The sequence below is a fragment of the Stegostoma tigrinum genome, chromosome 26 (genome assembly GCF_030684315.1).
Source record: "Stegostoma tigrinum isolate sSteTig4 chromosome 26, sSteTig4.hap1, whole genome shotgun sequence".
In the NCBI taxonomy this organism is placed as follows: domain Eukaryota; kingdom Metazoa; phylum Chordata; class Chondrichthyes; order Orectolobiformes; family Stegostomatidae; genus Stegostoma; species Stegostoma tigrinum.
Window position 1 is genome coordinate 49,147,177 of NC_081379.1, and position 10,835 is coordinate 49,158,011.

Consider the following 10,835-nt stretch of genomic DNA (forward strand, 5'->3'; position numbering starts at 1 on the left):
GTTTAAATTCTGTTTTATAATCCCTAATTTCCTGTCCTCTCTCTACAACCCCTTCAGTATTTATAGCCTATAAAAGCTATTAGGATCAGCTTTTCTGTTAGTTGCCAATTTCTTCATACTCCCTCTTTGCTTCTGTTATTTGCTTTTTAACTCCCTCTGAATATTTTCTACCCGATTTCGGTCATAAGTACACGTTCTTCGTCTTAACTTTTATCTTTTCCATCATTCACGAAGTTCTGAATTTGTTTGTCTTCCCTTTCCCTTTCAAGGAAGCCAATGGTTATGATCTTGGGGAGTAGAGCGGCTGATCTTATTGCATGGCAGAGCAGGTCAATAGGTGATAATGGGAACTGCAGATGCTGGAGAATCCAAGATAACAAAGTGTGGAGCTGGATGAACACAGCAGGCCAAGCAGCATCTCAGGAGCACAAAAGCTGACATTTCGGGCCTAGACCCTTCATCAGAGAGGGTCAATAGGTGAATGGCTTGTACCTGCTCCTAAATCCTACCACGTTATTATCAGTGCAGCCAGTGACACAATGGAAGATCACCAATTGACTTAAAACCAGATGGAATATTTTACTTAAAGGCACTGAAACTAAGGAAGTCTTTCAAAACCAACATGGCCATGATCTCACTACCATTTAATGATGTAATCTGTTACCATCTGAGGCAAGTTATGTTGCGGTTATACAGGATATTGGTGAGGTCTCTTCAGGAGTACTGTGTCCAGTTCTGGTCACCCTATTATAGGAAGGATATTAATAAGCTAGAGATGGTTCAGAAGAGATTTACCAGGATGTTGCCAGGAATGGAGGGTTTGTGTTATAAGGAGACGATGGATAGGCTGGGACTTTTTTCATTAGAGTGTAGGAGGTTGAGGGGTGACCTTATAGAGGTTTACAAAATCATGACAGCTATAGGTAAAGTGAATGAAGGTGTCTTTTCCCTATAGTGAGAGATTTCAAGATTGGAGGCATATTTTTAAGGTGGAAGAAGAAAGATTTTAAAAAGATGTGAGGAGTGACTTTTTTACATAGACAGTAGTTTGTGTGTGGAATGAACTTTCAGAGGAAGTGCTGGATGCAGGTACAGGAACAATATTTAAAAGACATTTAGATAAGTACATAAGTAAGAAATATTTACAATGATACAAGCCAGTACAGGCAAGTGGGACCCGTTTATGATCTGGAATTATGATTGATATGGACTGGTTGGACCGAAGGGTCTGTTTCTGTGCTGAATGACTCTGTGACTATGAATCTATAAGTCTGATTCCAGTAGCAGTGGGACTGAACTCATTACCTTCCAGTACAGGTAGCATTGATCACCAAAACCTTTTTATTTTGAATCGTACTTTACCTGCTTCACATTACATCAGTACACATATCCATATCAGATTACCATGTAATGTGACTATAGTTACTGTGGTTGAAGGGCGTGATTAGAATTAGAATTAAGTTTTATTGTCATGTGTACTCAAGTACAGGGATGCAGGAAAACAGTGAAAAGTGTACAAAGTCACCATTCACGGCACCATATTAGGTACAAGGTACCGAAGTGCAAAATCTAAGGTAAAAAGTAGGAAAATAAAGAAATAAATTAAATGTTCAACATTGTCAGCAGAAAGTAGTAAATAAGAAATAAAGTTAAAGGGTCCAAATTACAGTCCTTCTTTATCCATGAGCCTGCAGTCGCTCCACACTGGACTTTCCACACAAGGCCTAGATCTCTCTCCCACGTGGGCTCAATCTCTCTCTTGTGCTGACCAGAAAAATTAAATGCAAATTTAAACATGGAGGCAAAAAGGCATAGCCTACATATTTTGCACTGAATTTACAGAGGAAAGATCAATCACCTTTCCTCCATTTAACCTGTGACATCATCACTCACTGTCCTCTTATTCTTATTCATTCACAGAACTCAGCCAGCATTTATTGCTGTCGGTCTGGAGACACATGTAGGCCAGGCTAGGTGAAGATGATAGTTGTGAACCAGATGGGTATTTCCCCAAACAATTGATTCATGGTCATTATTAAGCTCTTAATTCCAGATTTTTATTGGATTCAAATCCCACCATCTGTCATGGCAGGATTCAAACCCAGTACAGAGCATTACCCAAGCCTGTGGATTGCCAGTCTAGCAGTAATACCATTAGGACATTGTCTTGCCTGTTCCCAAAGTACAATGTGCCCAGGTTTTGTGTCGTTGCAAGCTCTGCCTCATACACCAAAGTGTAGATCATTAATATACATCAGGAAAATGTCTTTATTTCTGAAAAATAATTGATGATTTTGGGGAAGGGATGGTAGAAGTTAGGTGACTGCCATTTCACCTTGCGACTTGGGGACTAAAACTTGTTCCTCCTAAATGCAGTGAGATCCAAGGTAGAGGCAGATGTGTTGACATGAAAGAATTAACCAAACATTCAGGAATTAACCTGATCTATGGCAGAATTTGACTCTTTGACAGAAGCAAAATGAGACACAACTTCACACCAAGGCTTTGAAACTCTTTGATGTGAATCACGCTGTTTGAGATAATAATTTTCTTCTAAAAGAATTTTAACAGACAATGGAGATATGTCAAAGCAAGGAGATGTATTCAAATCTAGCCTTTACCTAAAAGTTGAGGTCAGCTTTACCATCATTGTCCAGAGAGTAAAGGACCTAAAGGGTCATTAGATGAATTCTAGCAATGAATCATAGAATCCCTACAGTGTGGAAGTAGGCCATTTGGCCCACTGAGTCCATATCAACCTTTCAAAGAGCATCCCACCCGAGACCCCCCATCCTATTACCCTTCATTTCCTATGGCTAATCCACCCAACCTTCACATCCCTAAACACTATGTGCAATTTAGTGTGGTCACTCCTCCTAACCTACACATCTTTGGACTGTGGGAGGGTTTGGGGTGGGTTCGTGTAGGAGCATAAAGGAGGCTTATGTGGGAAATGTTTGTGGTGTGGTGAGTATTCAGAGAGTGGAGTCCAGGATAGCGATAACCAGAAACTACAGCAAGCAGGAAAGCTTAGCACGCCTTTGAAAGTTTTGATATATGTGGCCAAACAAACAGGTAGCTGGATTTGATATCTTTCAATTTTTTATGCATTCAAAGTTAAAAGAGAAGCACTGGGAACAGATGGGTTTGAAAGAAATGAAGACTGGTGAAGATACGAAACCTTGTTCTATGTGTTAGTGAAACTATATTTGCTTTTTGCTTTGCATGGTATTTTTAATTTGGCTTTGTTGATGTGATTTATTATTGTCACATGTACCAAGGTACAGTGATAAGTTTTGTTTTGTGAAGTATATGCCAATTATACCATACAAAGTGTATGGGTAATAGAACAGGGTGAGGAATACATTAAATTTAAAATCTGAGAGGTCCATTCAGAAGTCTCCACTAAAATTGTAGACAGTCAAAAAAAGTTTTTCTAAGATTACAAAGAGATCTGGGTCAAATGGGTCAATGGGCTGAAAAATGGCACATGGAGTTCATTCTGGATAAATGCAAGGTATTGCATTTTGAAGGATAGGGCTTATACAATTAATGTTAGGGCCTTGGATAGTGTTGTAGAACAGAGGGACTGAGGGCTGCTGGTACATAATTCTTTGAAGTTAGCATCATATAGACAGGGTGGTTAAAAAGGTATTTGGCACTCTTGCCTTTATTATTCAGTCCTTTGAGTTTGGGAATTGGAAAGTCATGTTGAGGTTGTACAGGATATTGGTACGCCTCCTCTGGTGTCCAGTTCTGGTCATCCAGCTATAGGAAGGATATTATTAAATTGGAAAGGCTGGGTAGGCTGGGACATTTTTAATAGGAGGTTGAGAGGAGACCTTATAGAAGTTTATAAAATAATGAGGGTTATGGATAGAGTTAATGGTAGTTAACTTTTCCCTAGAGTGGAGGATTTTGAGACTAGGGGTCAAATTTCTAAGGTGAGAAGAGAGAGTTTTAAAAAGACACGAGGGCAATTTTTTTTAATGAAGAGGGTAGTTTGCTTGTGGAATAAATGCCCTGCGGAAGTGGTGGATAGGGATACAGTTACAACATTTAAAAGGCAATGAGTGCATGAATAGTAAAGATTTAAAGAGATATAGGCCAGGAGCAGGCAAGTGGGCCTAGTTTAGTTTAGGATTATTTTTGGCATGCACTGGTTGGACCAAAGGGTCTGTTTCCATGCTGTCTGATTCTATGACTTTATGACTATGTGACAGCAGGGAAGAAGCTGTTCTTGAATCTGTTGGTAGCTTTAATATCTTGTGCCTAATGGAAGAGGTTGGAAAAGATTATAACTAGGGTGGGAACAGTTTTTGATTGTGTTGGCTGTCTTTCCAGGCAGCGAGAAGTATAGATGGCGTCAATGGAGGGAAGGTTTGCTTGTGTAATGGTCTGGGCTGTGTTGACAATTCTCTGTAGTTTCTTATTTGTATAATACACAACATCAGATACCATTGAGTTGTTAGTCATGAAGGGACTGACTAACGTCAGAGGCGTTTGTAATATTTATACATTGAGCCAACACCTTCAAAGGAGCAAAACATCAGCTGTTCCCCAGAGAGAGTGGGAAACAGGAAAACTGGATAAAAGCCTAAAAGGGAGGAAATTGAGCAATGGCCTGTGCATCACGAGGGTGACTGAAGGAAGTTTGTTGGAGAGGATTTTCACAAGCTTTTCAAGGAGCTAGGAAAATAAGTGAGAAAGGAAGGAGTTTAGAGAGGCAATGTTTGAAAGGATGAGAAATATGATTGCAGCAAACTGGACTGTAATGTGAAGTACTCAAAGCAATATTTATATAATATATATTCAGTTAAATAAATCCCATAATGAGCAAAATTCTACTTACACAGTTAAGCAACAGCAGTCATTGAATGAGAGTAGAGACTGCATCAAAATTAAAGAAATGTGTAAATCAAACGAACTGGAGAAAAAGAAAAGGGATATAACTTACCAAAGACATCAAAGCTAACGTGGAATTTTTGAAAACATGAGAGAATAGTAAAGGATAATGTGAGTCCATTAGGGACAGATTCTGTTGTCAAAAATGCAGAACTACTGACGGACTCATTAACTGTGGGCTTCACATCTGATTTTGCAAGGGAGGAAGAGCACAAAACATCAACATTTTATGGGAAACTAAAAATAAATCAAGATGATAAATTTGTCGAATGTATGTATCTTTTTCATTGGTGTGGCGGGAAATAATGAGAGTTATCTCCAGGACTTAATGGTTTCTACCCGAATGAAAAATTGTAGGTTGTTAGTCACAATTTTTTGACACTCTGCAGATTTAAGAAGTGTTGATGGAAGATAGTATTTGGTTATTGAGGACAGCATGGAGAGAGAAAAAACCAAAAGCAGTAATTTCACCCCTTTAAACGGGCGAGAATTGAGAAGCATAGAGGAGCAACTGGGTGGCTGATGTGTTGGGTTTTCTGGCATGATTCTGTCCCCAAGCCATTTCCCCAGAGGCAGGATCAAGGTCGGATGGGGGACTAGCACCCATAATCAACGCTTAACCATTTCAGGCATTTTAAGGCAGAGGCTGATTGAAATTTCAGGTTGATCTTTGGGGTCCCCTCAGGGATCCAGGTTAAAAGCTTGGATGCAGACTCCTGATGGAGGGTCAGTACTCTTGGCAGGCTTACAGCATTGAAATATAAGTAGGCCATTCGCTCCTTCGAGCTATTCATTAAGATCATGGCTGATCTTGTTGCCTCAGCTCCATTTTCCTATGCTCCCGTAGCTATAGACTCCGTTATCTATCAAAATGCTATCTAGTTGTCTTGGGGCAGCATGGTGATTCAGAGGTTAACACTGCCTCCTCACAGCACCAGGGACCCACGTTCAATTCCAGCCTCAGGCAACTGTTTGTGTGGAGTTCACACATTCACCCCATGTCTGCATGGGTTTCCTCCCACAGGTTAGGTAGATTGGCCCTGCTAAATTGCCCACAGTGCCCAGGATTAGCCATCGGAAATACAGGGTTGGAGTGTGTGGGATTATTTGGATGGAAAGGGTTTACGTGGAAATGGGGAAAAGGCAAGGGATTGGCAATAGAGCTGGTGCAGCCAAGGTGGGCCAAATGGCTTCTGTGCAGTTACAGCTCTGGGTTTTCTCTATAGCTCTTAAAAAGGTAAATGTTTTAAAAATTGCAGACTCAAGATGGAGGCCCCTCCATCTCTTCTTCTTTGAACTTCATGCTGCTGTTCCTTTCAAGAGGTGGGCCTCTTCCAGAGTGTCCGACATCAGGAGATCACCCTCTGCCGTCTGGCAAGCCCTTCCTCCAGTCACTGATGGGCCTGGTCATGGTTAAAGCTTCAAATGAGTGGAGATGCATGTCCGAGCTACAGATGCCACTAAGGATGCACACTCAGTGCAGAATGGAGTTAAATGACTGAGACAAAGCTGTAGAGGAACAGAGAATTTGACTATGCTATACAAGTCATACAAAATTATTGAACAAGTGCAGAAAGTGATCAAAAGCCCAAATGGAATACTGCCCTTGCTTCAATGGAGCTGGGATATAAAACATGGAAGCTAGCCTGCAGTTGTACAAAGTCTTAGTCAGATGCTACCAGGGTCTATGTTCAGTTTTGGATTCTACATCACAAGAAACATGGATTTAGATGTGGTGCAATGTAGATAGATCAGAATAGACCAGGGAGCAGAGAGTCAAATGATGGAGGTGGCTTGGACAAGTCCACATTATATTCCCTTGAGTTTAGAAGATTGAAGAATGACCAAAGGGTATTAGGATTTGCCAGGGTAGAAACTGAGAAACTATTCCCTATGGATGTAATTTCAAAAGAAAGGCCATTGTTTGAAGGCTTAGAAGTGAAATGAAGGACAACATTTTCACATGGAGACTATATAATAATGCTGACCCCAATAAGGCTGGGAGGGCAGTGCGAGTTGAACTATTCAAGACTGTGACCAATGGACTTTTCTCAGGTGAGGCTATTGAGAGAGATGAAGGAGGACAACAGACTGGTTCAAAAGGCTGAGTGGCCCATTTCTATGGGATCAGCACAGCAGGAACAGCCAAAGCAAGTGATGTTTAGGTGGAACGGGAGATGTTGGAAATAGGCAGTGAAGTGAGTTGGCAAAGGGGAAATTATTGGGCTATGGGAGTGAATGGCAAATGGAGGTGAGTTGCTTATAGGGCTAAGTGGGTAACAGGGGGATAAGTGGGCATCCAGTGGAGTGAGTGCACATTGGGCTACTGAGTGTATAATGGGGTGAATGGCCAATGGATTTGATAGGGGAAATGAATGGGCAATAGTGAGGTGAGTGGGCAATAGGACAGTGAAGAGGAGATGGGGTGAAAGGACAATGGAGAAGAATGGGAAACAGGGGTACAGGTAATGGGGGATGAATGAGCCATGAGGGCTGAAGAGGCAAGGGTGTAGGAAGATGTAAGGGAGCTGTCCAGGTCTGGTTAAACCAGTACCAGTACCATGATTAGGAGGTGGCTATAAGGGATGAAGGGATTAGATCAAAGGAGTGTTTTTTTGGAAAATGTGTTGGCATTCAGGCAGCTCTGTATTTGAGGAGATCAGTTTGGACAGATGGCAGGAACAGAGACAGGAAGATCAGTCAAGGGTACCTATTCTGAACCTTTTTTAATTTTAATGATTCTTTAAAGGTTTTAAGGCTGTGAAGCTGGGAGTAGTGAAACACTCAGACTATGAGGAAAGAGAGTTCAGAGGGGACCCAGAAACAAGAGGCGAATTAAAAATCCAGCTCTTTATGTTTCTGATTGGACAATGTGGCTATAATATCAACCGGTTTGATATTTGTTACTGTCCTTCTGCCTTTCCTGTTGAAGTTGTTGGTTGAACAACATTGCACAAGGATTCGGATATTATTGCAGTGTCTATATGGGGATCAATGGATCAGGAGGATATTTGCTAATACCTCCCCCTCCCCTCAGTCTGAGATACACAATCTTTCTTTCACACAACATATTTCTATTTCCACCAGCCCTGAATTAAGAGCAATTTAGCAGTTAGAAACTGTGCTAAGATTTGGGATAATTTTGTTTTTTGTTTCTAGCATTCAAGCATACATCTAATTCACAGTCAGAATTCAGAGTTGAAAGGTCACGGTTTACAGGGACGTCACCTCACGGAAATATATTCACTAGCAATCAACAACAGCCTGAATTTCTGTAGTGCTTTATGTCTAGAAATTCATCTCAGAAAAGATATATTAGAAGTAATGGATGTGAGCAAATCCTTGCGATGGATTATCAAAAGAGTTCAAAGTAGGTGGAGGGATTAAGGGATAGAATTCCAGAGTGTGAAGACTGGACAGCAGGAGGCATGGTTGTTGGTGATCAGCACCAGGCTCAGTGTGATTTTTTTGAGAAACCAACAAAACTCAAAGTAATTGGACAGTAAAGGATTGGGAGACAACTGCCACTGAGTAATTTAACAGCACTGGCTGGATTTCAGCATCAACAGAATCGCTGTAAATAAAGAGCCAGAGCCCAGTGTGCCAACAAACCACAGAAACTAACAGGGGCAAAGGAAAGATTCTCCACAAAGTGTCTGGGTGGAAGGAAAGCCCATCTGCTCCCCAGTTTGCCAGCACTCTGTTTATCACAGTGAGCACTGGCTTACATGGGCCCGTGCACTAAACTGAGGAAATCAGAAGCCAATGTCTGTGATCAGCTTCAGTCTAACAGTCACAGCAGCTCTATAATACAGATGAATAATCATAGAATCCCTACAGGCCAATCAGCCAGTAAAGTCCACACTGAACTTCTGAAGGTAATCTCACCCAGACCCACCTTATCCCTGTAACGCTGCATTTCCCATGGCTGGCCCATCTGGCCTACACATAGCTGGACACTACAGGGTGACTTACCATGATCAATTCACTTAGCCTGCACATCTTTCGACTGTGGGAGGAACCCCAAACGGACATGGAGAAAATGCAAAGTCCACACAGACAGTCGCCCGAGGGTGGAGTCAAACCCAGGTCCCTGGCGCTGAGAGACAGTAGAACAAAGAACAAAGAGAATTACAGCACAGGAACAGGCCCTTCGGCCCTCTAAGTCTGCACCAATCCAGATCCTCTATCTAAACCTGTCACCTATTTTCCTAGGATCTGTATCCCTCTGCTCCCTGCCCATTCATGTATATGTCTAGATGCATCTTAAATGACGATACTGTGTCTGCCTCTACCACCTCAGTGGCAACACGTTCCAGGCACCCACCACCCTCTGTGTAAAGAACTTTCCACACATATCTCCCTTAAACTTCTCCCCTCTCACCTTGAAATCGTGACCCCTAGTAATTGAGTCCCCCACTCTGGGAAAAAAGCTTCTTGCTGTCCGCCCTGTCTATACCTCTCATGATGCTAACCACTGAGCCACCATGCCGCCTGTGCCTGCTACAGGGAGAGACAATGGGCAGAAACAATGGCAGAAAGTGCAGGGAGAAAATATTCACCAAGTCTACAGCAAGCATCATACAGAATACTGAGAGGACAAACTGTGGTCAGGTTACCCATGGCCTACAGAAATATTGACATTCTTTTCAGGAGCATGGATAAAAACTTGAAATGTGGAAGCCGAGTTTAAACCTAACTGGACTTTGCACTTTGCAAACTGCAGAGCTGAAACAGAAAGTATTCATGCAATCTGGCTTTGGTCAATCAACTTCCCATTGAAACCAGACAGGAACTGCCTGGTTACATGGTAACAGCCACATTGTTTCACAGTGAACTCCCTTGTTTTCACCGCCAGTGAACCTGCTTTGTTACAAGAATGCTACATAGACTTGGTGGCACCCAGCTCAATAACAGGGCCTGTGGTATAATTTGACAGGGACAGTACTTGACACATGATGGTTCAAAACCACGTTCTGTCACTTCCAGATATGGGAAGTAGTCATATAGTCAGACAGCACAGAAACAAACCTTTCAGTCCATACCAACCAAGTCACCAAACTAAACTAGTGCCATTTGCCTGCGTTTATCCCACATCCCTCTGAACCTTCCAACGTACCTGTCCAAAAGATTTTTTAAATGCTGTATCTGCCTCCATCACTTCCTCTTGCAGTTCATTCCATATTAGCACCACCCTCTGTGTGAAAAGTTATCCCTTAGATTTAGATTTTATTGTCACATTTACTCAAGTACAGAAGTACATGAGTTATAGTGAAAAATGTACAATGTTGTCATTCCTGGTGTCATCTCAGATACAAAGATACCTAGGTACAAAATCTGAGGCACAAAGTAGAAAAATAAAGAAACAAAGTTAGAAGTAAAACATTACAATTCTTCGTAATATTAATTTGAAAAAAGAAATAAAGTTAAAATTTCAACAGGTCCCTTTTAGATCTTGCCCTTCTCACCATAAACCTATTGAACTACCTAATGCTTGTGTTGGACAGAGGCTATAGAATTTTCCAGAAGGGCACAAAAGGGACAACCTGGAGTCCCAGTTCACTATAATTTTTGTACCTTATTCAACTGGTATCTCCAGAGAGAACACCTCAGTGAGATAGCCCTAAGACTGGAAGAAAGGGAAAGCCCAAATTAATGACCACAGATCCTGAAACATCAGCCAACCCTGAATGACTGAGGACCAGCATGTCCCAGCCTTATTAAATGGATATTACCAGTCATTTCAAGCAAACATTTCAAATAAAGTGGTAGGGACAAGACTGGTAGAATTTAATTAAAATACAATAGTAGAGTTTGGTAAATGCTAATTTATCTTGACAAAGTGTTCAGTAAAGTTGTGTTGGACCTTCTCTTGGCTATTGTCCCCTTTGTCTATCTGACTGCGCCTGAGTTAAAAATGGTTACTGCAA

The 10,835-nt window shown here is 41.5% G+C and overlaps 2 long non-coding RNA genes across 3 annotated transcripts in view; one reads left to right on the plus strand and one right to left on the minus strand.

Moving 5' to 3' along the window:
* LOC132211008 (uncharacterized) overlaps positions 1-10,835 on the plus strand; it is a 181,763-nt gene that overhangs the window by 31,926 nt on the left and 139,002 nt on the right. The gene's annotated exons all lie outside the window — the stretch shown is intronic.
* LOC132210986 (uncharacterized) lies at positions 1,657-10,223 on the minus strand. 2 transcript variants are annotated; one of them, XR_009447252.1, is made up of 3 exons: positions 10,025-10,223; positions 8,881-9,004; positions 1,657-1,764 (listed from the first exon to the last, which is right to left on the minus strand). It is a non-coding gene; the product is annotated as an uncharacterized LOC132210986 (long non-coding RNA). The 2 variants fall into 2 exon arrangements; XR_009447251.1 differs by lacking the exon at positions 1,657-1,764 and adding an exon at positions 5,478-6,414.